The sequence below is a fragment of the Rhinopithecus roxellana genome, chromosome 19, assembly GCF_007565055.1.
Source record: "Rhinopithecus roxellana isolate Shanxi Qingling chromosome 19, ASM756505v1, whole genome shotgun sequence".
In the NCBI taxonomy this organism is placed as follows: domain Eukaryota; kingdom Metazoa; phylum Chordata; class Mammalia; order Primates; family Cercopithecidae; genus Rhinopithecus; species Rhinopithecus roxellana.
This window is the reverse complement of record NC_044567.1, coordinates 302742-329136: the sequence shown is the minus strand read 5'-3', so window position 1 is coordinate 329136 and position 26395 is coordinate 302742. Positions and strand designations below refer to the sequence as shown.

At 38.5% G+C, this 26395-nt stretch overlaps 1 long non-coding RNA gene across 1 annotated transcript in view; it reads left to right on the top strand.

The window, feature by feature from the left end:
• The first annotated feature begins 302 nt into the window (after positions 1–302).
• LOC104667945 overlaps positions 303–26395 on the top strand; it is an 87559-nt gene continuing 61466 nt past the window's right edge. Inside the window, exon 1 of the long non-coding RNA XR_748740.2 lies at positions 303–412. This is a non-coding gene — a long non-coding RNA (uncharacterized LOC104667945). The remainder of the gene's footprint in view (positions 413–26395) is intronic.

Sequence of the window (26395 nt, the reverse complement as noted above, 5' to 3'; positions counted from 1 at the left end):
TAATGCCACTTAAATCAGAATGTAAGCACTGAAAGAATTTCAGGAATCCAATGATATAAATTGTATTTTTAGAGCCGTGAATGACTTGAGCGAGTGAAACAGTGCAGTGGCTTAAGATAGTTCGCTTCAGTTTTCCCATGATTTATCGCAAGCAAGTTCACAGCAGGTTAAAATAATTGAATGCGGTGATAGCATACATACTGGCATGATTTTATGAGCCATCAGTCATAACATATTTGTCCTGAAGCATAATTTCCATGACAGAACTCTGATTCACATGTAATTTTTTTGCAGCGACGACACAGTTGAAATAACTCTTTTGTGGAGGCTGGCTACATTTTCACAGCGTCTGGTTCTAAGCTAGATCTTCGGGAAAAGGGAACAAGGAAATGACTATTCCTCCAAATAAAATGTAAGTATATCCTGATAAAATGTTCACTTTTTTGGAGAATAAAGAGAAATGTTCTTTCCGGGAGAATTGTGACTCGGAGGTTATGCCTTGCAGTCTCTACCTATTTCTCACTACTTCTTTTCTTTTTCTTTTTCCTTCATTGTTTATTTTCCACTTTTCTCCTAATGTACTTTTTCTTCTACTTATTAGCTGTGTCCCCTGGGCAAGTAATTTTTCCACTCTGTAATCAAATGCCATAATATGGGGATGATAAAAAATAACTCCACAGGTCAGTGTGCAGAATAGAGATAATGAATGTGTGGGTACATATGGGCCCCCAAACTCAGCTATGTAAGAAAAGCAACTTTCTTTTTATATTTTTATAACTCGACTTAGTTTCTATTTTGAGTCCCTATTTGGCTTCATCATGGGGATGTAATCTCAAGTCAAAGCAGGATGCCCTCATCTAAACCTGAGAAGGATGTCGGATCCATGTAGCTTTCCACCTTCAGCCCTGCCTGCATGTTCCACCACTGCCCCGCCGGTTAGCCAGGCTGCAGGCAGGTGCTACACGCTAGGACTCCTTCCTGGGAACTCAACCATCATGTCGGGTTTCTTGGCTTCCCTGGCTCTCCTTCTCAAATTTGAAAAGTTTTGTCTGGTCTGGAGAAAAAGTTTCCCAGCTTTTCATTTAATCTTCCAAATCTTTGGTTTATGACCAGAACCTGCCATTTGAGACTCAAAAGCTAAAAATATGACTCCTCTGTTATCTTTGTTTCACTGGTTTTCCCTTCCCTGAAGTTTTACAGAAGGCCTAGCTGCCTAATGGGGAGAAACACAGGAAATACCATGGAAAACATATGGGCAAATATCTCCCAAGAATTTCCCACCGCTTATATGAAGCACCAAGAGGAAGGCCTGACATACAGCAGGAAGCCAGCAAAGGTGACTGCATCTTTATATGAAAGTTCCAAGTCTGGTTCCATGTTTCCTGGTTCTGTGTCCTTGGACAAGTTGTCTAACCTTTCTGTGCCTCAGTTTCCCCACCTGCCACATGGAGATGATAATAGTACTTACCTCATAAGGTCACATGTGTATAAAGTTTTCAATGAATTAGTTATACTATCATTGTTTTTACCACTAGTACAAACTTCTGTCCTCTAAAGCCATTAGCTTAATCCTATCAGCAACCATAATGGTGTTGATGCGGTTGACATATACAGTGCATCCCACAGAGGAGAAGGTAAACATATCACAGGGAAAGAGGGAGCTACTGGTGCCAAGTATGAGACTGGGATGAGTTTCCTGGAAATGCGTCCTTCTGGGTAAAATCTGGGTATAATGATGCTAAGCGGTGAGTTAAGAAGCAATCAGCCAACCTCAGTCAAGGTAGTTCTCAGGTGCTAGCAAAGAGAGGCAGATTCTTGAGGATCTAGAGTCTGAATCAGAAGATGGATCCAAGCTTATAACCTACGGGACAAGATGGAATCAGAAGAAAGGGATGAGGAGCAAAGTGAGAGAAAGGCTGGCTAAGCCAGTGTGAGAAATGGATCTGGTTGACAATGGCCAGCAGTTATTGGAGAAGAGAATACGTATGGGACCTCTCCTGAGATGTGAGGCTACTGAGCAGTTTTGCTGAGGGAGGTACCACTTCTGCGAGCAGGGACAATGAGAGGAAACTGTAGGAGAGAGAATGGTCCACCAGTCCCAAGCTAAATAAATCTTTTTCTCTGGCCCATCCAACCGATGAGCATGAGAATGAGAATGTGGGCCCTCCACCCATGCACCTGCCTACCCTCCAGTCCCAGAGCCAGTTTGGTCTATGTTCTCCATCCACATTCTGCCAGGACAAATGAGCCCGAATGGGACAGTGGAAAGGGTATCACATGGTAAGTCAGGAGACCTGAACTCCAGACCCAGTCAATGACCAACTAGCCTGAGACCTCAGACATATTCCTTCACCTCCCTGAACCTTAGGGCCCTTGATGAGGAGGTAACACCACATAAGAACAGAGCTCAGTGGGCATAGTTAGCGGTATAGGAGCCAGAGGGCCATTGATACGAATTCTGTCTTCGCCATTTACCAGATGTAGATCAACTAATTTAATCTAAGCTCCAGTGTCTTCATGTATAAAGACGGAGCTAATAGCACACCCCTCATATGATTAATTTGAAGACGAAATTCAAGAGTATCTGGGACATGTTTAGTACTGTTGTGAAACGCTATGTATACTCAATTGATTGCTGCCAATATCACTATCACGATATCAGTGGAACCCAAGAGCTCTATTAGGTGAGGGGCAACTAAGATGGTTGAGTGGGAGAATTCAAGACTGCAGACCCTGCTTCCTTAGGAAGAGCAGAAGCATTTTTCTGTTTTATTTATCCCTCTCTCTGTCTCTTTTTTTTTTTAAACAAAATTAAGTATTTATCACTGAATAATAATAATAACGTTATAAGTCACTGGACTAGGCAAAGGGGTTGGCAAACCTTTTTTTTTTTTTTTTTAAAGGACCAAATAGCAAATATTTTCACCTTTGCAGGCCACATGTGGTTGTCCATTGCATATTCTTCTGGTTTTATTAGAGTTAGGGTTAAGTTAGGCTTAGAGAATAACAGCATCTATTAGGGTAGAATAGTAACTATTAGGGCAACTATTATAACACAAAACCCTTGTCTGTGTGTAACAGAAATCTCAGTGCCTAAACAATTAAATCGTATTTCTCACATCACAGTAAAGCATGAGTAGGGGGTTAGGGTGTCTATGCCACATAAACTTTTGGGGATCTAAAATCCTTCCTTCTAGTGGTTTCTTCATTTTCTAAGGCTCCGGAAACTTCTGGATGGAAGGAAAAAAGAGACGGGCCCACATTCAAGAACATTTTAAAAATGTAAAAGCTATTCTTAGCTCAGGGTCTGTACGATTATGCCCCGTCAGCTGCTTTTGGCCTGCAGGCCCTAGTTGGCCCACTCCTGGATTAGACCATCTCTCAGGTCCTTTCCGAAGATGAACCGAACTTCAATGTGAGCAGTCTCTTTCCTTCTCCGTCAAAGTAACCTGGCAGTGAACTCTGTAACATCTCCCACTATCTTTCATGTGATAATATTTTTCGTATTTACAACAGTTGTCATATTAAGTGTTTTTGTTATGTTTTATGCGTAATGTTACACAGAGTTCCTTTGTGAACAGTTTTTATAAAGGTGGTGTATTAATTTTCAAGGCCTGCTCTGAGGCAGTATCACTAACCGGGTGGCTTAAAACAGCAGAAATTTGTTGCTTCACAGTCTGGAGGCCAGAAGGCTGCATTCAGTGTTTTAAGGGTTGATTCATTCTGAGAGAGAATCTGATCCATGCCTTCCTCCAGCTTCTGGGGATGACCAGGACTCCTCGGCGCTCCTTGGCGCCCCTTGGCTTGCAGACGCATCACTCGGGTCTCTGCCTCCATCTTTACGCTGCGTTCTCCCTGTGGTCTCCGTATTCACACAGCCACTTGGATTGGGGCCCACGCTGATGACGTCATCTTAACGTGATTAGAACTCCCAAGACCCTATTTCCAAATGAAGTCGCATGCACAGGTACTGGGGCTTAGAACTTCTGTCAGTCTCCTTGATGGACACAATTCAGCTTATAACAAGTGGTGAAAAGCACGGGGTTACCTATTCATATCTAAGAACTGTGAAATATTAGAAATGAAAAGGGCTGTTGCTGCTGCAGGGATGAATAAGACTGAGGGAGTGTCCAAGCAGCTTAAGTTTTACCCTTCACTGTAAATGGCAGAGAGAACAGTACTACTATTGCTGCTACCTTGAAGAATATAAAATTTGCCTTTTAAAAGTGTTTTTGTTTTATGGACATGGAACAATTAACTAGAAAATATGGCACATTCTGTACCTTTCTTCTACTTTCAACTTATACATGCTGTATTCAAAATACCGGAACAGTGTGGCATGCGGTTACTAACAAAATTAAAAATAAAAATAAAAAGCCCCTTGGCATCCATGTCACCCTCTGAGGGAAATGTAGCTTGGTGCCCTGGAGAAGAAATGAACTTTCTGGTGAATTCTCATCCCTTTCTGCAGGGGTCAGGATTTGAAAATTACTACCAGCTGGTTGTAATTCCATCCTATTTTGACACAGATGACTTAGACTGCTAAACCATCATGGGGCTAAGATTTATTTCCCCTGCTTGGACTAAGTCACAAAGACCCAATTTGCAAAGTAGAGAAAAGGAGCAAACTTTTTTTTCTTTTTTCTTTTTTTTGGTGAGCTCACCTCACCTCTGCCAGTGGAAAACCTACCAATATCTCAGAATTTGCACAAGTGAATTGGGCCATGCCATGCCACTTCTAATATTCCAGAGTAAGAATTATTTCTCTTTTCCAGATTTTCACAGCACTTTCTGTCTCTGCACCTCTTCAGTGGCACTTATTATGAGATTTACGTTCCTTCCTAAAGTGCAAACTCTCTGAAATCTTAGTAATTACTCAAGGTGGAGAGGAAGAAGCCTGTGGACCTTGAAATGCTGGAAAGGAAAGGAGAAGCACAGGAGCGAATCTTTCGGGAACCAGGAAGGATGGGACAAGGTTCCAAACTGGAATAGTCTTAACCTGCGTAGGAACACCAAGAGATTGGAAATTTCATGTAAGCTTCACTGGAAGCCAGCTAAGCCTGTAAGGGCTTCTGTTGGAATTCAGCATCGGGCCTAGAACTCCAGTGAACATGTCTGAAGAAAAACCTATCCAAAGTTTTTGGCAAAAGCAAGTCAACGTAACTTCTCTATCCCCCAGGCTTCTCATCTATATGATAGGATTAATCATAGAATCTACCTCATAAAATTGCTGTGGGAATCAAATATCATAATGAATGAATAGTGCTGAGCACCTAGCCAGCCTGGCATACTGTTCCCCAACCTTCCCAAATTTATCCACTAGGAATTGTAATAGAGTAGATTTGGGTTGCAGCCTGGGAGTCTATGTATTCAGCAAGCACAGTTAAGAAATTCTTGTTTTCAGGGAAATTTGGGAAACAATGCTGTAGCAATAGTGATAGCTCAATAAAGAGTAGTTATTTTTATTATGCTGCCTTCATCATCATTGACTTATCATCGTCATCATCATCACCACCACCACCAAGAATTGAAGATAATGTTAGGGAAAAGATTCAGCAACACTAACAGATTCTATAAGCATCATTGAATGAGTCATCTTGACTTTGGTCTGATATGAAGTTATTTTCACTCTTTGTAGAACCAGTAGACAGGTAACCAACTCCAACTCACTCCCAATTTGAATCTCAAGGCGATTATTTCCATTTTACTCTTATTTAGGTGAGGAGGGATCTTAACTTAGAACAAGAACTTGGGCCTTGCTCAATAAATTCAGTGGCTATAAATCTAATCCATGATTCATTTCCATTTTTACCCTGGGGATGAACAAAAAGGAGTCTATGCAGTGTTAATTACCACATTTTGACTGGGGCACCCCAAAGAAGGAAAGAATCACAGGACCACTGCCTTAAAGGGACTGAAAAATCTCATTGTCCAATACTTTCACATAGGGGCTTGTGCCCCTTTTAACTACTGAAACTACTGTGTATCCATTCTTAGACAACCAGGGCAACGCTTTTTATAAACTCCTGTCTGTATCTGATTGCTTTAATGGTTCTCAAAACTCCTTATGATCTATTACACTTATTTTAATTATTTTCTATTTTATGCGATGTTGTTTTCTTTTTTTTTCCCCAATCCTTACACCTGACTCCTACGAAGAAGAAACCAAGTCATGTTATTCATTGTACATACTCCAGTGTCTAGCATAGAATTTCTTTCTAGTATCAGTGAGAAGATTCAATTGTATCCAACTATAAGGTGTCTTAATTTAAACTTCTTTATTTTGAGTGTATCTGTCTAAAGCACCTGACTGTTGCTTTTCTACTTCTTTACATATTTGTTGTTAAAATAATAACAACAGTAGATTGCTCTAAGGGGATACTACATTAAGATGGCATCTAGTCCAAAAGGCCTTTAAATAATTGAATTTGCTTCATCTCATGGGTGCTATCTTTTAAGGGGAAAAAAAGAATAGGGAACAGTAGCAAGGAAAAACAAAGTAACTATTTTTAGCTGGTCCTCTGGCCCAAAATATTTATCTAGAGCTCCGGGAAGCTGGGCTGGATTATGTAAAATGCTTTACCTAGCCTCAGCTACCATACCTCTTGCCACCGAAGCACAACCTAAGGTCTCAAAACTAGCTACTCCCGTTAAGTAAAAATTACATTCTGTAGCGCCAAAGAAAAAGGCCCCAGAAAGACAGAATAACAGTGTCTTTTACTTAGGATAGGGCAGCAGTTCTATAACAAAGAGTTACAGCTAAGCACGATTAAGGCTGATATCTCACATCAAAATACGACGTGAGTTGGTAGAAGAGAAGGACTCTTCTCCATGCAGTGTTTCAGGGATCTATAATTCTTCTAATGGCTCCCCCATCTTTTAAGGTTCTGGAGGCCATTTGTGAATGGAAGGAAAGATATATCGTGGAGCAATGCTGGGGTTGAGATAGTATAGATCACTTGGGACCACATTCAAGAATCCAGCCACAGGACAACCCTTTGTTGTAAGAGTGTCACCTCGCTATGTGCTCAGAAGAGAAAGAGAAGTGTCTTGGAGAACTCTTAGCCAGTCTCTGTTACAGAGAGTGAGTGCATGTCCCCTAAACCTAGACGGTAGCTGACCCAACCACGTACTCAAGGTCGTTGTAGAAAGTGGGGTGTCTGCAAAGGGGAAAATAAAGCAATATTTGGAAGAAGACAGAGAAAACTGTTTCCCACACATCCTGAACTTTCAGTCCTAGTAAAAGTGGCTAACCCCAGTATTCTGGGATCTGAATCATTAGATCAAGATTCCATTTTTTCCAAAGAGTAACAGAAGTAAGAGCTTGTGGGTATGGGACAGCTGAGTTCTTTCTTCAGCTAGCAGAAAATGCTTGGTTTCCCTCAAAATCTGTGTTCTTAATGTAATTTCTCCCTATTTCTAATTCAGCTTTCTATGGAGTACTCAGGCACAGTTCCAGAAGCGAGAAATACTATCTATGGTATATGTACCATCACAATAAAACTATGGGTTTTCAAAGTACAATTTTGTTATTTTCTTCCCTAGGGACTATGTCTTCAATTCAGACAATGTGTCACCAGGTGGATGATAATGGTGACAGTTGATAGCCAGCATCTACCTTTATTTTATGCCAGAAACTATTCCAGATATTTTACAGTTACTTATTTAGTTCCTCTAACAATCTATAAGGTAGGCCTTATTACTATTTTCTGCAGTTTACAGCTTTGGAAATTGAAACACAAGGTTAGGTAACTTGTCAAAGGTCACACAGTTCATCACTGGGGCCAGAATTCCAACCAAAAAAAGAACGAGTTCTTTACTACTGCATTCAACCACTTTGGTGCCAAAAGTTGAACATCCCCTAAGAGTATTTAAGTAAGAAACATAGATAATCATGATTTTGCATTCAATTCTTGTTTTTTTCTATCAAAAATAGAGCTTTTGAGTTTATCTAATCAGCAAAGCACAACACTAGTGTTACCATGGCATTACTTTTTAAAAGTTTAGAACAAGATATGCAAATCTAATTTTCTCAATACAAGTAATCACCTTTTCCACCAATCCTAAAAGAAATCTTAACCCTTTCCTTCTGTAGTTTATACTGATTTAAAACAAGAACTGTTTGTTCCTTTTATTTCTTATTTATTGTACTTTTTAATTCTTTCACTCCTTAGACATTTACTTCATGAAACTTATAGCATTACATTTCTGAAATTCACAGAAAATAATTTACCTCCTTTATTTCTACTTTCTATCAATAGCTTCTTAAATATGGAATACCCTGCAAAATTTTTTCTTCCACTGGAAAAAAAATAATCAGAGCACATTCAAATGCCTTATATATTCTCATTATTTTCCTTTCATTCAGAAGAGTTTCCTCCACTGGTCAGTTGCTTTACTTCATTATGTCTCTATGTCATTTGAGACCTAAAGCTCCCACGTTTCCTGTTTGTTATTTGCTGTTGTGCTGGTGAGGACATGCAGTGTACTGTGAAAGGAAGAGGACATCACTTTCCTTACTCCAGATCTTCTGGGGAAAGGATTAAGTGTTTCAACCATTACTTATTATGTTAGTTTAATGCAGTTTTTTTAGATGTTCTTTCTCAGACTGAGGAAGTTCCTTTCTGTTCCTAGCTTGCAGATAGTATCATGAATGGATGTTGAATTTTGTTAAATGGCTTTTCTTTATCAGTTGAAATGATTATATGATTTTCCTTCTTGAGACTGCTATTGTGGTGGATTACATTGACTGATTTTTGAATATCAACTTATCCTTACATTTCCAAGATAAACTTCACATAGTTGCAGTGCATTGTTTTTTCGTTATTTACACATTGTTGAACAAATCCGCTTTTTTAAAAAATTCAGAATTTGTGCATCTATGCTTGTGAGGGATATTAGTCTATGGTTGTTTTTTTTTTTTTTTTTTTTTGGAGACAGAGTCTCACTCTGTCACCCAAACTGGAGTGCAGTGGCATAATCACAGCTCACTGCAGCTTCAACCTCCCAGGCTCAAACATCCTACCGCAGCCTCAGCCTCCTGAGTAGCTAGGACTACAAGTACGCACCACCATGCCCAGCTAATTTTTGTAATTTTTGCAGAGACAGAGTTTTGCCATGTTGCCCAGGCTGGTCTCAAACTCCTGAGCTCAAGTGACTGTGCACCTCAGCCTCCCAAAGTGTTGGGATTATAGGCATAAGCCACCACGCCTGGCCTAGTCTACAGATTCCCCCTTCCTTCCTTCCTTCCTTCCTTCCTTCCTTCCTTCCTTCCTTCCTTCCTTCCTTCCTTCCTTCCTTCCTTCCTTCCCTCCCTCCCTCCCTCCCTCCCTCCCTCCCTCCCTCCCTCTTTCCTTCCTTCCTTCCTTCCTTCCTTCCTTCCTTCCTTCCTTCCTTCCTTCCTTCCTCCCTCCCTCCCTCCCTCCCTCCCTCCCTCCCTCCCTCGCTCCCTTCTTCCCTCTCTCCCTCCCTCCCCCCACTTCCTTACTCCCTCCCTTCCTCTCTTCCTCCCTTCTTCCCTTTCTTGCTTCCTCTCTTTCTTTTTTCTACTTGTCTGCTTTTTAGAATCAGAGTTATGATGATCTCATAAATTGAGTTGGGAAGTGTTTTCTCTTCTACATTTTAGAAGAGATATTGTAGAATTGGTGTTCTTGTAAAATGTTTAATAAAATTGTTCATAAATCACATGGGCCTGGAGATTTTTTTCAGAGAGTTTTAAACTGCAAATTCAAGTTTTCTAAAAGTTTAGGGCTATTTAAGTTGTCTATTACATTTTGAGTGAATTTAGGTAATTTGTGTTTTTCAAGGAATTGATCCCTTTTGCCTAACTTGTTAAAAATGTGTGTATATAATTATTCACAGTATCCCCTATATGCCCCTATTATTATTAAATGCCAGTGGGGTCTCTTTCATTCCTGATACTGGCAATTTATTCTTTCTGTCTTTTTGTCTTTGTCCTTGCTAAATTTTATGATTTTATTGATCGTTTTAAAGAACCAGATTTGGGTTTCTTTGACTTTCTCTATTATTTTTCTGTTTTCAATCTTCTTTATTTCTACCACTATATTATTTATTTTCTTATTTTTGTTTGAGTTTATTTTGCTCTTCTTAAGATGGAAACCTAGATAACTTGTATAAGGCATCTCTTTTCTAATATAAGTTTTTAACGTTATAAGTTTGTCTTTAAGCACTCCTTTAGTTGTAGCTCACAAATTTTGGTATATTTTATTTTCATTTTTGTTTAATAGAAATTATTTTGTAATTTTTTCTTTTTGACTTAGATTATTTAGAAGCATGTTATTTAATTTCCAAGTGTTTGGATATTTTTCTCTTATGCTACCTGTTATCCTGTTCTTGATTTCTAGTTTATTTTTATTATGATTCAAGGAAAATACTTTGTCTGATTTTAGATTTTATTTTATTTTTTACATAATTCTAACTTTTGTTAATGTGTCTTTTATGACCAAGGTATGGTCTACCTTGACTATTCCATGTACTTCTGAAAAGAATGTGTGTTCCACTGTTATGGGAAGAATGATTTTTTAAATATTATTTAGATTTAGTTAGTTGATGATGATGCAGTTCAATTCTTCTGTATCCTTGTCTGATTTTTTTTTAAGTTCTGCATATTACTGAGAGAGGAGTGTTGAACTCTCCAAATATAATTGTGGATTTTTAAAATTTCTCCTTTCACTTGCATGAATTTTGCATCATGTTTTTGAAAGCATTGTCAGTAGGTACACACATATATTGGATTATTATGTTTTCATGATGAAGTGACTCTTATATCATCATATAATGTCTCTCTTCATCCCTGGTCAACTTATTCACTCTGAAATCTATGTCTGATCAGTTGTCTTTTGATCAGTGTTTCCATGGTATATTTTTTCTTGCTTTCTTTCTTTTTTTTTTTTTTTTGGTCTTAAGATCTCTGTTTTAATGTTTGGGTTATTTTAAATTTCTTTTTATTTCAGTAGGTTTTGGGGTAACAGGTGGTGTTTGGTTGCATGGATAAGTTCTTTAGTGGTTAGTGGTGATTTCTGAGATTTTGGTGCACCCATCACCTAAGCACTGTACACTGTACCCCACGTGTAGTCTTTTATCTCTCACCCCGCTCCCACCATTTTTCCTGAGGCCCCAAAGTCCATTGTATCATCCTGATGCCTTTGCCTCCTCATAGCTTAGCTCCCACTTATGAGTGAGAATATATGATGTTTGATTTTCCATTCCTGAGTTACCTCACTTAGAATGATGGTCTCCAATTTCATCCAGGTTGCTGTGAATACCATTATTTCGTTTCTTTTTACGACTGAGTAGCGTTGCATGGTATATATAATACCACATTTTTCTGTATCCACTTGTTGATTGATGGGCATTGGGGCTAGTTCCATATTTTTGCAGTTGCAAATTATGCCACTCTAAACATGTGTTTGGAAGTATCTTTTTCATATAATGACTTCTTTTCCTCTGGGTAGCTACCTAGTAGTGGGATTGCTGGATCAAACAGTAGTTCTACTTTTAGTTCTTTAAGAAATCTTCACACTCATTTCCTTAGTGGTTGTACTAGTTTACATTCCCACCAACGGTTTAAAAGCATTCCCTTTTTACCACATCCATGCCAACGTATATTTTAAAAATTTTTTTTATTAAGGCCATTCTTGCAGGAGTGAGATGTTACCACATTTGGGTTTTGATTTGCATTTTCCCTGACAATTAGTATGTTGAGCATTTTTCCATATGCGTTTTGGCCATTTGTATCTTTTCTTTTGAGAATTATCTATTCATGTCTTTAGCCCGCTTTTTGATACAGTTGTTTGTTTTTCTTTTGCTGGTCTGTTTGAGTTCTTTGTAGATTCTTGATATTAGTTCTTTGCTGGATGTTTAGATTGCAAAGATTTTCTCCCATTCTGTGTGTTGTGTGTTAATTCTGCCGATTATTTCTTTTGCTGTGCAGCATTTTAGTTTAATTAAGTCCCATCTATTTATATTTGTTCTTGTTGCATTTGCCTTGCGTTCTTGGTCATGAAGTCTTTGCCTAAGCCGATGTCTAGAAGGGTTTTTCCAATGCTATTTTCTATAATTTTTAAGGTTTCAGGTCTTAGATTTAAGTCTATGGTATGTCTTTTCTATTTATTAAGGCCTGATTTACTTATTATTTTGCAAATGAGTCTTGCAAATAGCACAACATTGGATCATTCAAAAAATATATTTTGACAATTTCTATCGTTTAGTTAGTATGTTTAGATCATGTACATTTAGTGTAATTCTTTATGTTTAAATTTAAATCTATTATTTTATTTGTTTTCTGTTTAGTCTCTGGTTTTTGTTTCTCTATTTTCTCTTTCCTATCTTCTTTTGGGTTTTTTTTTTTTTTTTACATTATGTATCATTCCATTTTAACTTATCTACTGTGTTTTTTACTCTATTTTACACATATATTTTTCTTTGTGTGTTTGTGATTACTACATATTTACCTTTTTTCACTGTCCCGTTTTATAGGGGAATGTAAAAACTTTACCATTATGTAGGTCCTTTTATGTTGTAACTGTCATGTATATTACATCTATATACATTGAATACCCCATCAGACAATATTGTCATTGTTTTCTTTTAGCCATTTAATATATTTTAAACTCAAGAGGAACAATAATCTCTTTTATTTATCTAGTTATTTACCATTTCTGTTCCTCTTCTTTTAATCCTTGATATTTTGAAATTTCTTTCTAGTATCTCTTTTCTTCAGTTGCAATGGCTTCATTTAACAATTTGTTTAGAGCACATCTCCTGACAATTTTATCTCAACTTTTCTTTGTGTAAGAATGTTTCACTTTCACCTTCATTTCTGAAGAAAATTTTTCTGGACCTAGACTTCTTAGTTGATAGTTCTTTTCTTTCAACACTTAAAAATTTCCACTACCATTTGGCCTACATAGTTTCTAAAGAGAAATATATACTTATTTGAATCTTTGTTCCTCTAGTTAGAAGTAGTATGCCATTTTCCTCTTGTTGCTTTCAAGATTTTTTCTTTGCTTTTAGTTTTCGGAAACTTGAGATATCCCTAAGTGCTCATTTCTTTAATTAATTGTGTTTGGGGTTCTCTACACTTACATCTCTAGGTTTATTTCTTTTTTCCAAACTTGGGAAGTTTTCAGCCATTGCTTCTTCAATTTTTTTCCACACCATACTCTTTCTCTTTCTAGGACTACAATGACATGAACATGAGATTTTTGTTACTGACCCACAGGTCCTGAAAGTCTGTTCTATTTTTCCAATCTTTCTTTCTCTCTCTCACTCAGCTTAGATTGTGTGTATTGATTTAGCTCTATCTTTTTTTCTAAGTAAAGATATCCTTAGATTTCATGAAATGGTGATAAAATTCCCAACTGATAGACAGGCTGATTTTTAAAATGTACTTGAAAAGGTAAAGGAACAGGAACTGGAATAACCAAACAATATTGAGAAAGGAAAACTAAAGTTAAAGAAATAGTTTTTTCAATTTCAAAGATGTTGTTATAAATCTACGGTAATCAAGACAGTAGTATTAGAAAAAAGATAGATACAATAATCAATGCAATAGAATAAAAGTCTAGAAACAGATCCACACAAATACAGACAAATGGTTTTTCACAAAGATGTGGAAACAATTCAATAGAAAAAGGATAGTATTTTCAACAAATGGTGGTGAAACAATTTAGCACTCATACAAGAAAATAAACCTCTAACTAAATCTCACACCTTATTCAAAAACTAACTGAAAATGCATAATAGATGTAAATGTTAAATGTAAATCTATAAAACTTTTAGAAGAAAACAGAAAAAAAAGTCTTCATGACTTTTGGTTAGATGAAGAGTTCTTAGATACAACACCAAAACCATAATCCCTAAAAGAAAAAAAATGATATTTTGGAATTCATTAAGATTAAAATTTTGCTCTGAGACAGACACCAAGAGATGAATAGACAATCTACAGACTTGAAGAGAGTGTTTTAAAGTCACATATCTGGCAAAGAACTTGTATCCCAACCATATAAAGAACTCTCAAAATTCAGTAGTAAGAAAACCTTCAACCCAAGCAAAACGTGGGCAAAGTATTTGAATAGACACCTCACCAAAGCAAGTGTACAGAAGGAAGAAATAAGCACATGAAAAGATATTCAACACCGTTTACCATTAGGAAAATTCCCACGTGGAGCCAGAGCATTTGGTTTTAGATGCTTTACCGTATTAGAATTTTCCTTATAGAGGAAATCACTATTATCAACAAATATTGAAATATTAAACATGCCCCATCAGAAAAGTTATTAACTGAGAGAAGAAACATAAATTCACAAATTGGTTACTCAAAGAGGGAAAGAGGGACTGGTGCTGGCAGTTTCTTTTACTCTGGAGAATAAAGCCCAGAAGGTCTGATTTGGACCCAAAACAAAACGCCTGAAAAACTAGGATTCGGCACCTAAGCGCGAGGACTAGTACTAGTCAAAGAGCTCTTCCAACAAAAATTAATTTTGTTGTAAAATTATGTCACCTTCTAAAACCACATTCTCAGGAGATGTCTTCTAGGGTCTCATAGGATAGGTGACTTGAGCTACACATTGTAGGAGCAAACAGATGCAGCTATCTGAAGGAGGCAACCTACTGACACATGGAGACCCCTATACATTCTGACACATCAATTGCATGGCTGAGAATCCAGGTATAGAAAGTTGGAAAAAAGAAAAAGGTAGGTGCAAGAGAGCTTGTGATTTGTAAAGACGTTGTTGGATACAGTCTCCATTTTCTCATCTATCTTCCTCAAGAAAGTTAGAAGTTTTGTACCTGTATAAACCTACCAATGTAGGAATATGCATAGTCATAAACCCCTTAGAAAAATGATACAAATAATTACCTATCACAATATCTGGATTGCTATGTTTTTATACAATGCTATGTTTTATGCTAACTTTCAATAGTGTAGTAGTTAAGAGTGAATCCTCAGGAATCAGGTAGCCTGGAATGGAATATCAGCTCTACCACTTCCCGGTAATGTGATCTTGACTTTTCTTGGGCAAGTGACTTGACTTTTCCTCAGTTTCCTTAACTGTAAAATGGCCATAACACTTACCCACTTACCACATGGTTTAATAGTTATAAAGCACTTGGAATAACTCCTAGTCGGTACTGGCTTAATAAATTACATCATCATCATCCTCATGTCATCACAAGACAACTGTGCTTATATATTTCCAATAGAGACTTTTATGTTGCCCTTAGCTGTGATTAACAGCTACACAGGAACATGTCAGCTGAGTGGGAGGCAGAAATCACCTGCAGAAATAGTTCTTCTGCCTTCTAATTTTTAGGAAGAGAGCAAAAATTTGCTTCACTTACTTAATTGTAGGATACCCTGAAAACCTTCCCACCAGGAAAAATGAAAGCCTTCCTTCTTTCCAACTCTCTTAAGTGTGCATGAAATTGATTCTATATGCTTATTAAATCTGAAAGAGAAATTTCATGATACAAGCACTTCCTGCAACTGAATGGTCTTTGAAAACTCATATTGACTATAATTCATCTGGAGAGTGGCCACACAGTTTGACAAGAAATCCCAGCCTGTATGTGCAGGCTGCTGAGGTATGTTTCTGCACCTGCTTCACACGAGACTCTCTGTTTCTTTTTTAAGGCAATTAAAATATTTGTAATACACATATTGAAGACACACACCGCACCTTTGGGTCTTGAGCGGTGCGGGGTGTGGGAGAATGAAAGAGCATCAGAGGGAAATTGTGTATAGGGGAGAACCCAGTCTTATTTAAGACATGGACATGTGAAAATATTTACTGAAGAATGCGGTGATGAGGAGTTTGGGAGTCAGGAAAAGTATTGTTGTGTGTTTTTAATCCCCAAATAGTAGGATGCAAAGGTTTTGGGGGAGAGAGAGATGCGAGATTGGCTCAGGAGGGAGGAAGCACAGAGCTTGTGAAAAGAAGCCTGCAGATGGCCAGAGGGTGTGGTCCGCATGGCTGGACTCAAGAGCCTGAGGGTTCCCCTGGATGCTGGTACATTCAGACCAGGGACCAGTTGTGGCTCTGGCATGGGACAGAAGGGCCTCAGCTTACACAAGATGGATGGGCCTGGGGGTGGGGCAGAAAATGCTTTTTTCTTACACCCAGGGATACAGACAAAAGTGGAAGCAAAGATATCTGATGTTCAAGAGAGGAGTAAAGAAGGAGGGACGAAATCCAAGAGCAGGAACCCTTGCTGGTCCTTTGCAGTGTCTAGCTTGGGCTGTCGCCCACGGTTACTTGAAACTATGTGTTGGTCTCCTGGCAGCTCTCTCCCTCTGTCCTTGCTCCCTCCCTCTCACTAGCCCCAGAGGGATCATTCTTATATGTGAATCAGATCACATTACAAAACCCCTCCACCCATCCTCGGTCCCTTTGGGCAGCCGCTCCTCTGTCATTCATGAGTGCTGAACCAGTTTCTATGCTCCATTCTTCAGGTGGCAGGTTTTTGTACTTTTTATTTTCTGCACAGGTTCTGTAAATTTGGACCCTGAATCTATAATAACAAGTTGAACAGGGCTTTCAATTTCTTATAAGACCTGGGTTTTGTTTGTTTGTTTGTTTTTGTTTTCCATCCAAGGCATCACATGGAAGGCGAGACCTCTCTTCACTTTGCTGGGCCAGTGAGCCAAAACCTTTACCTGGCAGGGCCCTCCTAGAGACTCCACACTTTATGGAGGAGTCTAGGTCTAGCTTCCTTGCCTTGGCAGTGAATAAAGCTGTGCCTTCCTTTTCCTGCTGGTGCTAGGATCCCAGGCTCCCGGCCTCTAAGCTCTACATTCGGATGGACCTGGGGTTTCCAGTTACTCTTACCACTTGGATATTAAATTTCTTTTTCTTTTGGCAGCTAGTGATTTCCTTTATCTCTTATGAGTTCTTCTAGGCATCTGAATTTTTTTTTATATTCTATGCGTCATTTTTAATGCTTCTATTCAAGGAAGAGCATCCATATTGTTAAGTCACCACAAGCTCCATGGTTCCCAGGCAGATTTTTCAGGATTGTGTTTCTGACACTTCGCTCCCTGTGTTTGTTTATGTGTCTGTCTCCCTTCAGAAGTTACTCTGAGGTTGACAGCATGGCTTATCTGGCTTTATATCCTGGTGCCTAATACACCACATGGAAGGTGCTAATTAAATCATGGAATGAGTGAGAGAGGGAGCGAGGGATAGTTTAACATGTATTAGGCTCAAAGTGAAACTTTTGTTGTTGCTGGTTTTTTTTTTTTTTTTTTTGAGCCACACTATTGAAAGCTATTACTGTTTGTTTAATATGAGATAGAGTCAGATCAGTGAAAGCAGTTTTGAGAAACATACAACTAATACCTGATCATAGTACTTATTAAGTGTAACAGCTTAAAGAACTGCAGAAAGCCAAACATAAATCCTCGAAGAACGCCACTGTTTTAAATTTGGGTTTGCAACTGAAATCAGCCACACCTCCTTGGGCTGATCTTAAAATAATTCTTTATTCAAAAAGTCACAGTATCCTGGCACTTAACAATAACATAAGAGAGCTCCAGCCTGGAGCGACTGTTTGTTTTGATAGGAACAGAAACAACTCTTTTTTAATGAACTTAAAGCTCTCGATAGGTTTGGGGGTTTTATTCAGCTGTTTTCTGAATCTCTCAAAGCTCATCTTATGAAATTTTAGCAAGATCTGACCCGCCCCCTCCCTAGCCTGGATGCCTCCCTCAGGTTGCTGTTCACCACCTCTGAGCTCAGACAGACAGACAGACAGACAGACAGATGGGCCTCGCTGACCAGGGAGCTTCGATGCCCTCTCATTCGCTTTGGATCCCTGCAGCAAAAGTGTTCTGGCCCAGAGCCTTCTCTGTGTATCAGAAATGACACACAACTCTCAAAGACATGGCCCTTGTCTGCCAGGACTTGAATTCAGAGGAGATAACACCAGCCAAGGCATAGCAGGGCCTGGAGACCCTTGCTCTGTCCACTGAAGTGTGGCAGACATTTAATCCCTTCTCCCAATGCAAGAAGGAATAGGCAGGGGAGAGAAGGTGGAAGAGCAGGTGTCTGAAACCCCCAGAGGACCTCCGGGGTGAGTGGGGCCTGAACCAGCATGCCAGATTGACACAAGGCCATGACCTCCACACTCAGTCCTCTCTGGGCAGCTCTGAAATGCTTGTTTTTCACCAGAGAAGCCTAGCATGTCAGCTGAGCAGCCAGCGAAGAAAAGCCAGTGCTGTCTCTGGCAGGGAACTTGAAAAGGTGCAGCCAAAACCATCTCCTGGTGTCCAGCTGGATCAGGTGCACCTGTAGAGATCTCTTTGCACTCCAGAGCCTGGTCTCTCCACAAAACCAGAAAGCAGAGAGAAAAGCAGAGAAAGGGAGTGGGTTCCTGTCTGGTAGATTTCCATACATGCAATGCCAGACGATAAACATACAAGGTGTGATGAAATAGCTCTGCCCCTGCACGTGTCAAGTGGGCTAAGCACGAATGCCTAAAACTCAATTATTCAGAGTTGAGTCTGGAATGCAGCCGGAGTCTCCGTGGAAGGTAGAGTCTCCCCGGCTGCCACTTCAGGCCCCGCCATGAAGCGATGCATCCTGGAGCAGTAGATAAGTGTCTCCTGCTTCCTGCCACAGGCCAACCAGGAATGCTCAGGAACCAGGCTAAACAGGAAGCACTCGTTTACTCATTCGATGCTTGTGAATCAGGCACCTATGCTGGGTGAGGTACCCCCCCCCCGGGCTCTGGAGAGGAGGTGTGAGTGAAGGGTACTGCCCCGGTAGCCCTGGGTGTCTCTGTTGATGCACCCTAGCAGTTGGGCTTAGACTGCAAGGCTTATTTGCACACAAATTGCTGCTCTCCCACGGGGTGCACAGCACAGCCACCTGTGGTGAAGAGCTGCCTCAACAGCAGCAGGGCAGGCATGCTATCCATCTATAGGGGCTGACTCAGCAACAGGGCTCCCTCTGACCCAGCGTCTTCACTTCCAGATGCTCTGCCAGGCCCTGTGGTTACTTGTCTAATTGACAGAGGACCACTAACCAGAGATGACACCACTCCAGAAGCAAAACAGAAATTCACTTGCACTGAGCCCATTCAAATTCAATATTGAAACATACGCCAATGCAAAAGTCAATGTGACCACATATGAGCCAGACTCCGAGTACAATTAAGCTAAAGGCTAGAGATTAGGTTCTCATTCAGGCTCCACTGATTAAATATGAGAATGCAGCAAGTCACAAGACCACACTGGTCTCAGTTTCCTCATCTGTGAAATGGGGATAGGGAGAGGAGATGGAGGAAATAATTTCTGCCTAGGGTTGCTAGATAAAATACAGGAAACCCAGGTAAACTTGAATTTTAGATACTTTTGAATAATTTTTTTTTTTGGAGACGGAGTCTCACTCTTGTCACCCAGGCTGGAGTGCAGCTGGTGCAATCTCAGCTCACTGCAACCTCCGCCTCCCAGGTACAAGCGATTCTCCTGCCTCAGCCTCCTGAGTAGATGGGATTACAGGTGCCTGCCACCATGCCCAGATAATTTTTGTACTTTTAGTAGAGACGGAGTTTCGTCATGTTGGCCAGGGTCTCTCGAACTCCTGACTTCAGGTGATCCGGCTGCCTTGGTCTCCCAAAGTGCTAGGATTACAGGCGTGAGCCACCGTGCCCGACTGAATAATTTTTTAAGTATGCCTCATGCCATTTTTGTCCCATGCAGTATTTTTACTTGTGAAATCTGATGGCCCTGTGCTGTCAACATTCACCTGCCATAGAGTAGACAATGTGGGCGTCATCTTTGTAAACTGTGATATGACATTGTCTGGTACTCTGGGCTAGTCTCTTCCACTTGCTTGCCAGCTCCTGGAGGCAGGGCTGTGTATTACCAAACTGTAACTCCATAGTTTCCATATATGGTAAGTGAGCTAGGTGTAATGATTAAACGACATTTAGGTATTCTTTACAGCAGATCAGTTAACGGGAAAGGTGGCTAAAGAGAATATTGCAAAGAACCCAAAGCAACTGCAGCCTGACTGTTGCTCCGGGCTGCTCTCTGCTGACAACAGAAGTGAATGGTGGAACCTGGTCACCACCACCCAACTGGGTGGAGAAGGAAGCAGTATAGCAGTGAAACTGAGTCTGAGAGCTGTCGGAGCAGAGAGAGGGAGAACATTCCTGGTAGTGAGTTAGTGGGTAAGTGACAATGTTACTACATCACTGATGCACATTTTCCCCAGATTATAAAAATAATTTATGTGCATTTGAAAATTGGGGAAAAAATGCAGAAAATATAAAGAAGATTGAATCCATAACCTCGCAACCCAGAGCTAACCACAATTAATATTTAATTCTATACTTGTAGCATTTTTGATAAGACATACATATATCTTAAATATAGGTCTATGAATTCAGAAAATAAAGTCCATATTATACTTTTTTCCCCCTTTGAGATGGAGTCTTGCTCTGTCACCAGGCTGGAGTACAGTGGCGCTATCTCGGTTTACTGCAATCTCCGCCTCCTGGGTTCAAGCAATTCTCCTGCCTCAGCCTCCCGAGTAGCTGGGACTACAGGTGCACGCCACCACTCTCGGCTGATTTTTGTATTTTTAGTGGAGATGGGGTTTCACCATGTTGGCCAAAATTGTCTTGATCTCTTGACCTCATATGCCTGCCTTGGCCTCCCAAAGTACGGGATTACAGACATTTGCCACCGCGCGTGGCCTATACTTTATATATGATTTAGCTCTTTCAAATTAACACTTTATTGTGAGCATTACTCTATGTCCTTTAAATATTCTTTGAGTGCATTATTCTAATAGTTTCCTATCGTCAGTTTCTAGATGGGCCCTAATCTGTTAAACCAAGCTGTAAACATTGGAAATTCAAGCTGTTTTTACTGTCTTCCCATTGTAAGTAAAACTGTTATAATCATTAAATTGTACATACCTATATACACCTCGCAAATTATTTCCTCAATGCACTGCAGTGGAATTACTAGATCAAAGATTACGCACGTGAGATTTTCATTTATTTTTATGGGTACATAGTGGGTATTTATATTTGTGGGTTATAGGAGATACCTTGATACAGGCATGTAATGCATAATAATTACATTATGGTAAATGGAGTATCTATCCCCTCAAGCATTTATCTTTTCTATTACAAACAATCCAATTATATGCTCTTTTAGTTATTTTTAAATGTGTCATTAAATTGTTATTGACTAGTCACCCCGATGCGCTATCAAATACTAGGTTTTATTCTAACTACATTTTTTTACTCATTAACCACCCCTACTTCCTCCCACCCTACACTGCCCTCCCCAGCCTCCAGTAACCATCCTGCTATTCTTTTACCTTCATAAGTTAAATTGCTTTCATTTTTAGTTCCCACAATGAGTGAGAACATGCAAAGTTTGTCTTTCTGTGCCTGGCTTATTTCACTTGATAGAATGACTTCCATTTCCACCCATGTGGTTGCAAATGACAGGATCTCATTCTTCTTTATGACTGAATAGTACTCCACTGTGTATGAGTACCATAATTTCTTTATCTATTCATCTGTTGATGGACACGGGTTGCTTGCAAATCTTGGCTACTGTGAACAGTGTTGCAATAAACATGGGAATGCAGAAATTCCTTTGATACACTGATTTCCTTTCTTTGGTGTATATACCCAGCAGTGTTGGATTGCTGGATCACGTAGTAGCTCTATTTTTAGTTTTTTGAGGAATGTCCAAACTGCTCTTCCTAGTGGTTAAGATTTTTGTTTAAGTATTAACATTTACTGAGCACTTACTCTGTCCCTTTCACTATTTTAAATATTTAACATTATTATGTTAATTACTTAATTACTTAACTATTAATTATTTATTAATTAACTATTAATTACCTACTATTAATTAATAATTAATAATTAATTCATTATTACCTTCATCTCCCCCCAGCCCCATCTCACAGATGAGGAAACTGAGGCTTAGTGAGGTCTTGTGACTTGCTGAAATCTCATGCCTAATTAGTGGAGCCTGAATTAGAATCTAATCTCTAGCTGTTAGCCTAATTGCACTCAGAGCCTATCTCATCTGGGGCCTCATTCACTTTTGCATTTGCATATGTTTAATATTTTAATGAGTTGAAATTTTTTGCTGCTTTTTGTTTTGTTTTGCTTCTGGAGTGGTGTCACCTCTGATTGACGATCTCTGTGAATTAGACAAGCAAGCACAGGAGTTCTCAGAGCATCTGAAAGTGAAGATGCCGGGTCAGAGGGAGTCCTGTTACTCACTTGACTCTTGTATTAAAGGTCACTACTATTGTTTTCCTCATAGTAGAGAGGAGAAAAATACAGCACAGAAAAATTCAGTAAGAAAGTTTCACCCTCAGAAAATAAAAAGGAGGGACCAACACCGTCAAACTCCAATGAAGCTGTCTAATTACCCTCGACTTGACCCACTTTCCCACTGTTGCTTTAGTTTATGAATGCTCATCTCACACTCTGAGAAACACAGATGAAATATTTTATCCTTACCTTTGGTCTGTTGACAACATAGGTTGCTTCATTTGTATTTTTTTATAACTATAGAGATTGAATTTTTTCATATTAAAAATTTGCTTTTTTGTAAACTGGCAATTTTTGGTTAACAGTAATTGCCCTTTACTCTTTGGTATATGTGTATGTGTGTATAAATGTATATAAATAGCATATAAATACACATGCATGCATACACACATACATACTTTCTATAGTGAGAACAGTAACGCTTTGTCTATCATACGTATTCTGTTATTCCCAATGTGGCCTTAGCATTTAATTCTATAGTAGTTTTGATGTCTTTAATTTTTCTACACCTAAACTAATTTTTTAATTGTCTCTTACTTTAAAGAGTTTTACTTAAGACTTGCTTCTGTCTTTAATACTCATATTTTCTTTTAGCCTGCCATAATTGTAGTAATTTTTTCATTCAAATATTTGATCCATCTGGGGTTTATTTTGTAAGTGTAATTTTTGTCATTATAGTGTACATATTGGATTTTAGAACTAACAACCGATTTTCCTAGTAATATTTACTAACGAATGCATCATTCCTCCAATTATTTAAAAAGTTACTTCTGTCATATATGTTTTGGTTGCCTTCTATTTCTTTCATTCCTTTATCTGTCTTGGACGCTATCATATGGTTTTGATTATTGCATTTTTATAAACATGTTAGCAGTGTCTCTACAGAACTCTTCTTTTTTTTTTTTTTTTTTTTTTTTGAGGCGGAGTCTCGCTCTGTCGCCCGGGCTGGAGTGCAGTGGCCGGATCTCGGCTCACTGCAAGCTCCGCCTCCCGGGTTTACGCCATTCTCCTGCCTCAGCCTCCCGAGTAGCTGAGACTACAGGCGCCCGCCACCTCGCCCGGCTAGATTTTGTATTTTCAGTAGAGACGAGGTTTCACCGTGTCAGCCAGGATGGTCTCGATCTCCTGACCTCGTGATCCGCCCGTCTCGGCCTCCCAAAGTGCTGGGATTACAGGCTTGAGCCACCGCGCCCGGCCAGAACTCTTCTTTTAAATCCTGCAATTATCCATTTTCATTCCTCTATGTTTTTTAATACTCCTTAAAATCACTTTTTCGAGTTACAAAATAACATCATTAGGAAATTAATTGGGAAATATCTTAAACTTACATATTATTTAGGAAATAATTACATTTATAACCAATGTCTTTCCTTCTAGTAATAAAATTTATTTCACTTTTGTGCCATTTTAATATATCTTGATAATATCTTGGAGCATGTTTTTTTACACAGATCCTGATTTTTTAGCTTGTTCCTAGTTATTATGTATACTTTCTTGAATAAAATCTCTTTTCTTTAAAAAATGCACTTTGGTTTTTGAAATGTCTAAAAGAGTTATTGTGGCTTTTGTTGTGGTGGCCGGTTCTTGTTTACTTTGTTTTTAGCCAACTTTCTGTGTAACTCACTAGTCTGAATAGATTTTTACTGCCTATCTTGATTTTCCAAGGGAAAAAAATGAAAAAACATCATATATCACCTGAAAATGACAATGTTGTCTTTTCGCCATTGACGACCCTTCTTGTTAGAATTGTTTGTTTTATTGCCTTGACTGGAACTTCCAAGAAATGTTGCATAATCGTAGTGATGGAAGATACGTATCTGACACTTCTGTGAAATTCTTCTGTTGTTTCACCATTGCATATAATCTTCAGTGGTTTAAAATAAATAGATTTTGTATCTCATGTCAAGAATTACCTTTTTCCCAATTTTGTACTATTAATATTTGATTTTTATCTAATACATTTTTATTATGGTGATTATAGAATATTTTTCTCTGGCCTATTTATGTTATGTATTTTAATAGTAGCTCTCCTAATTTTCTTTCTTTAGAAAAAAGTGCAACTTGGCCACGGGACATGATGTTTTTGACATAGTATCAGATTCAGCTTCTTGCTGATTATACAAATGGGAAGATAGTTTGTGTTATCCCTCTCTGGTGCTAGTGCTGTCATTTTAGAGCCAGAGTTAGGATAGCTTCATAAAACCAATGAGGAAGCTTTGGATCTTCTATCCTCTCAGTTTTATAGAGCAGAAGGATGATCTGTTCTTTCAACTTGGAAAAACGCTGTTCATAAAAACATTTGAGCCAGAGCCATTTTTGGAGGTAAGCCTTTGACAACACTTTCAATGTCTTCCCCAGTTATTTTTTTCTATTCAGGTTTACTGCTCCACCCTGAGTCAATTTTGGTCATTTATATTTTCCTAGAAAATCATCCCTTTCATTGAGATTTTCAGGTTTATTAAGACAGAGCAGCACTCAGTAATTCTCTAGCAGTGCTTTTACACTCTTTCTTATCTATAGCATCATTCTCTTGTAACTAATTCTGTATATTTGTGTTTTCTTTTTTATTTTTAGTTAGACTTGTAAAGTTTGTTTATGTTATTGGTTCAGATACGGTACTACAAAGGTCCAGATCTCAGATTTTTTAAATAAATTTTAAGACTTTCTTCTTTGCCAATGAATTTCTGCTTCTTTCTCCATTTTCTCTTTCCTGCTTTCCTAAAGCACTTATTATGCCATTCTTTTCTCATATCTTAGTTAAATACTTATTTAATATTCACCTTTTCTTATTAATAATAAGATATTTAAAACTGTGCAATTGCCCATGAGTGCAACTGTGGCAATGTTGCGTAGTTTTTCATAAGCAGCCTTCTTATCAATATTTTCAAAGTGATTCCGAATTATAATTTTTCCTCTTATAGAGGAAAAGAGAATATATAGAAAAGCTATTTATTTAGGACATTGTCTTCATTTTATGAGTTTGGGTTTGTTTCATTTAAACTGGCATCAGTAATTTATATATATTTTTACCACAGTATGTTTAGATCCTGCTATTATACAATTTCTGCTTTGGGAACTATATTAAGGTTTATTTTGTAAATAAATATGTGATCAGTTTATATTAATGTTTAATATATATTTTTAAGTAAAATGAATTCCATTTTTAGGGCTCAAGTCTGTATTACCAGTGTCTATTATAGTATTTTCATTAGCTTTCTTAAATTCATTATAATCTTCATTATTTGTGACTCTTTGTATCTTTTAGAAACCAAGAGTGGTAAATTATTTTATTGGGTTTCTATACATTTCTCCTTGTATTTTTAATTGGTGTTCTTCGTGTACTTTGAGGTGATGTTGTTCAGTTATGTGTATGAGTTATATTTTCATAGTGAAGTGCACCTTTTGAAATATGACTCCCTTTTTTAAAGTAACATTTTGTGCCTTGCATTTTGATCCAATATAAATATTTGCACCCATCTTTCTTTGAGTGTTCATGAGTAAGGCTTTAACTATCAATGTTACTTTTAACTTTTCTGCGTCATTTTGATTAAGACGTGTTTTCTTTAAAGAAAAATAACATTAATACACGCTTCTAATAGTTGTTTCAAAAGATTAAATAGAATAACAATAAAAACAAATAGTGTAGTATTTGACATATAGAAAATGCTCAATGAGTACCAACTAATAATTTCATGAAAAGCATGCATTCAATTTTCTTTTTGAGATGGAGTTTTGCTCTGTTGCCCAAACTGGAGTACAGCGGAGCAATCTCAGCTCATGCAACCTCCACCTCCTGGGTTCAAGTGATTCTCCTGCCTCAGCCTCCCGAGTAGCTGGGATTACAGGTGCCTGCCACCACACCTGGCTACTTTTTTGTATTTTTAGTAGAGACGGGGGTTTCACCATGTTGGCCAGGCTAGTCTCGAACTCCTGACCTCAGGCGATCTGCCCATCTGGGCCTCCCAAAGTGCTGGGATTACAGGCATGGCATTGAATTTTTAAAACAAAATTGAAATTTCGGAATTATAATTCCAGACTGTAGTCTTTATTGTTA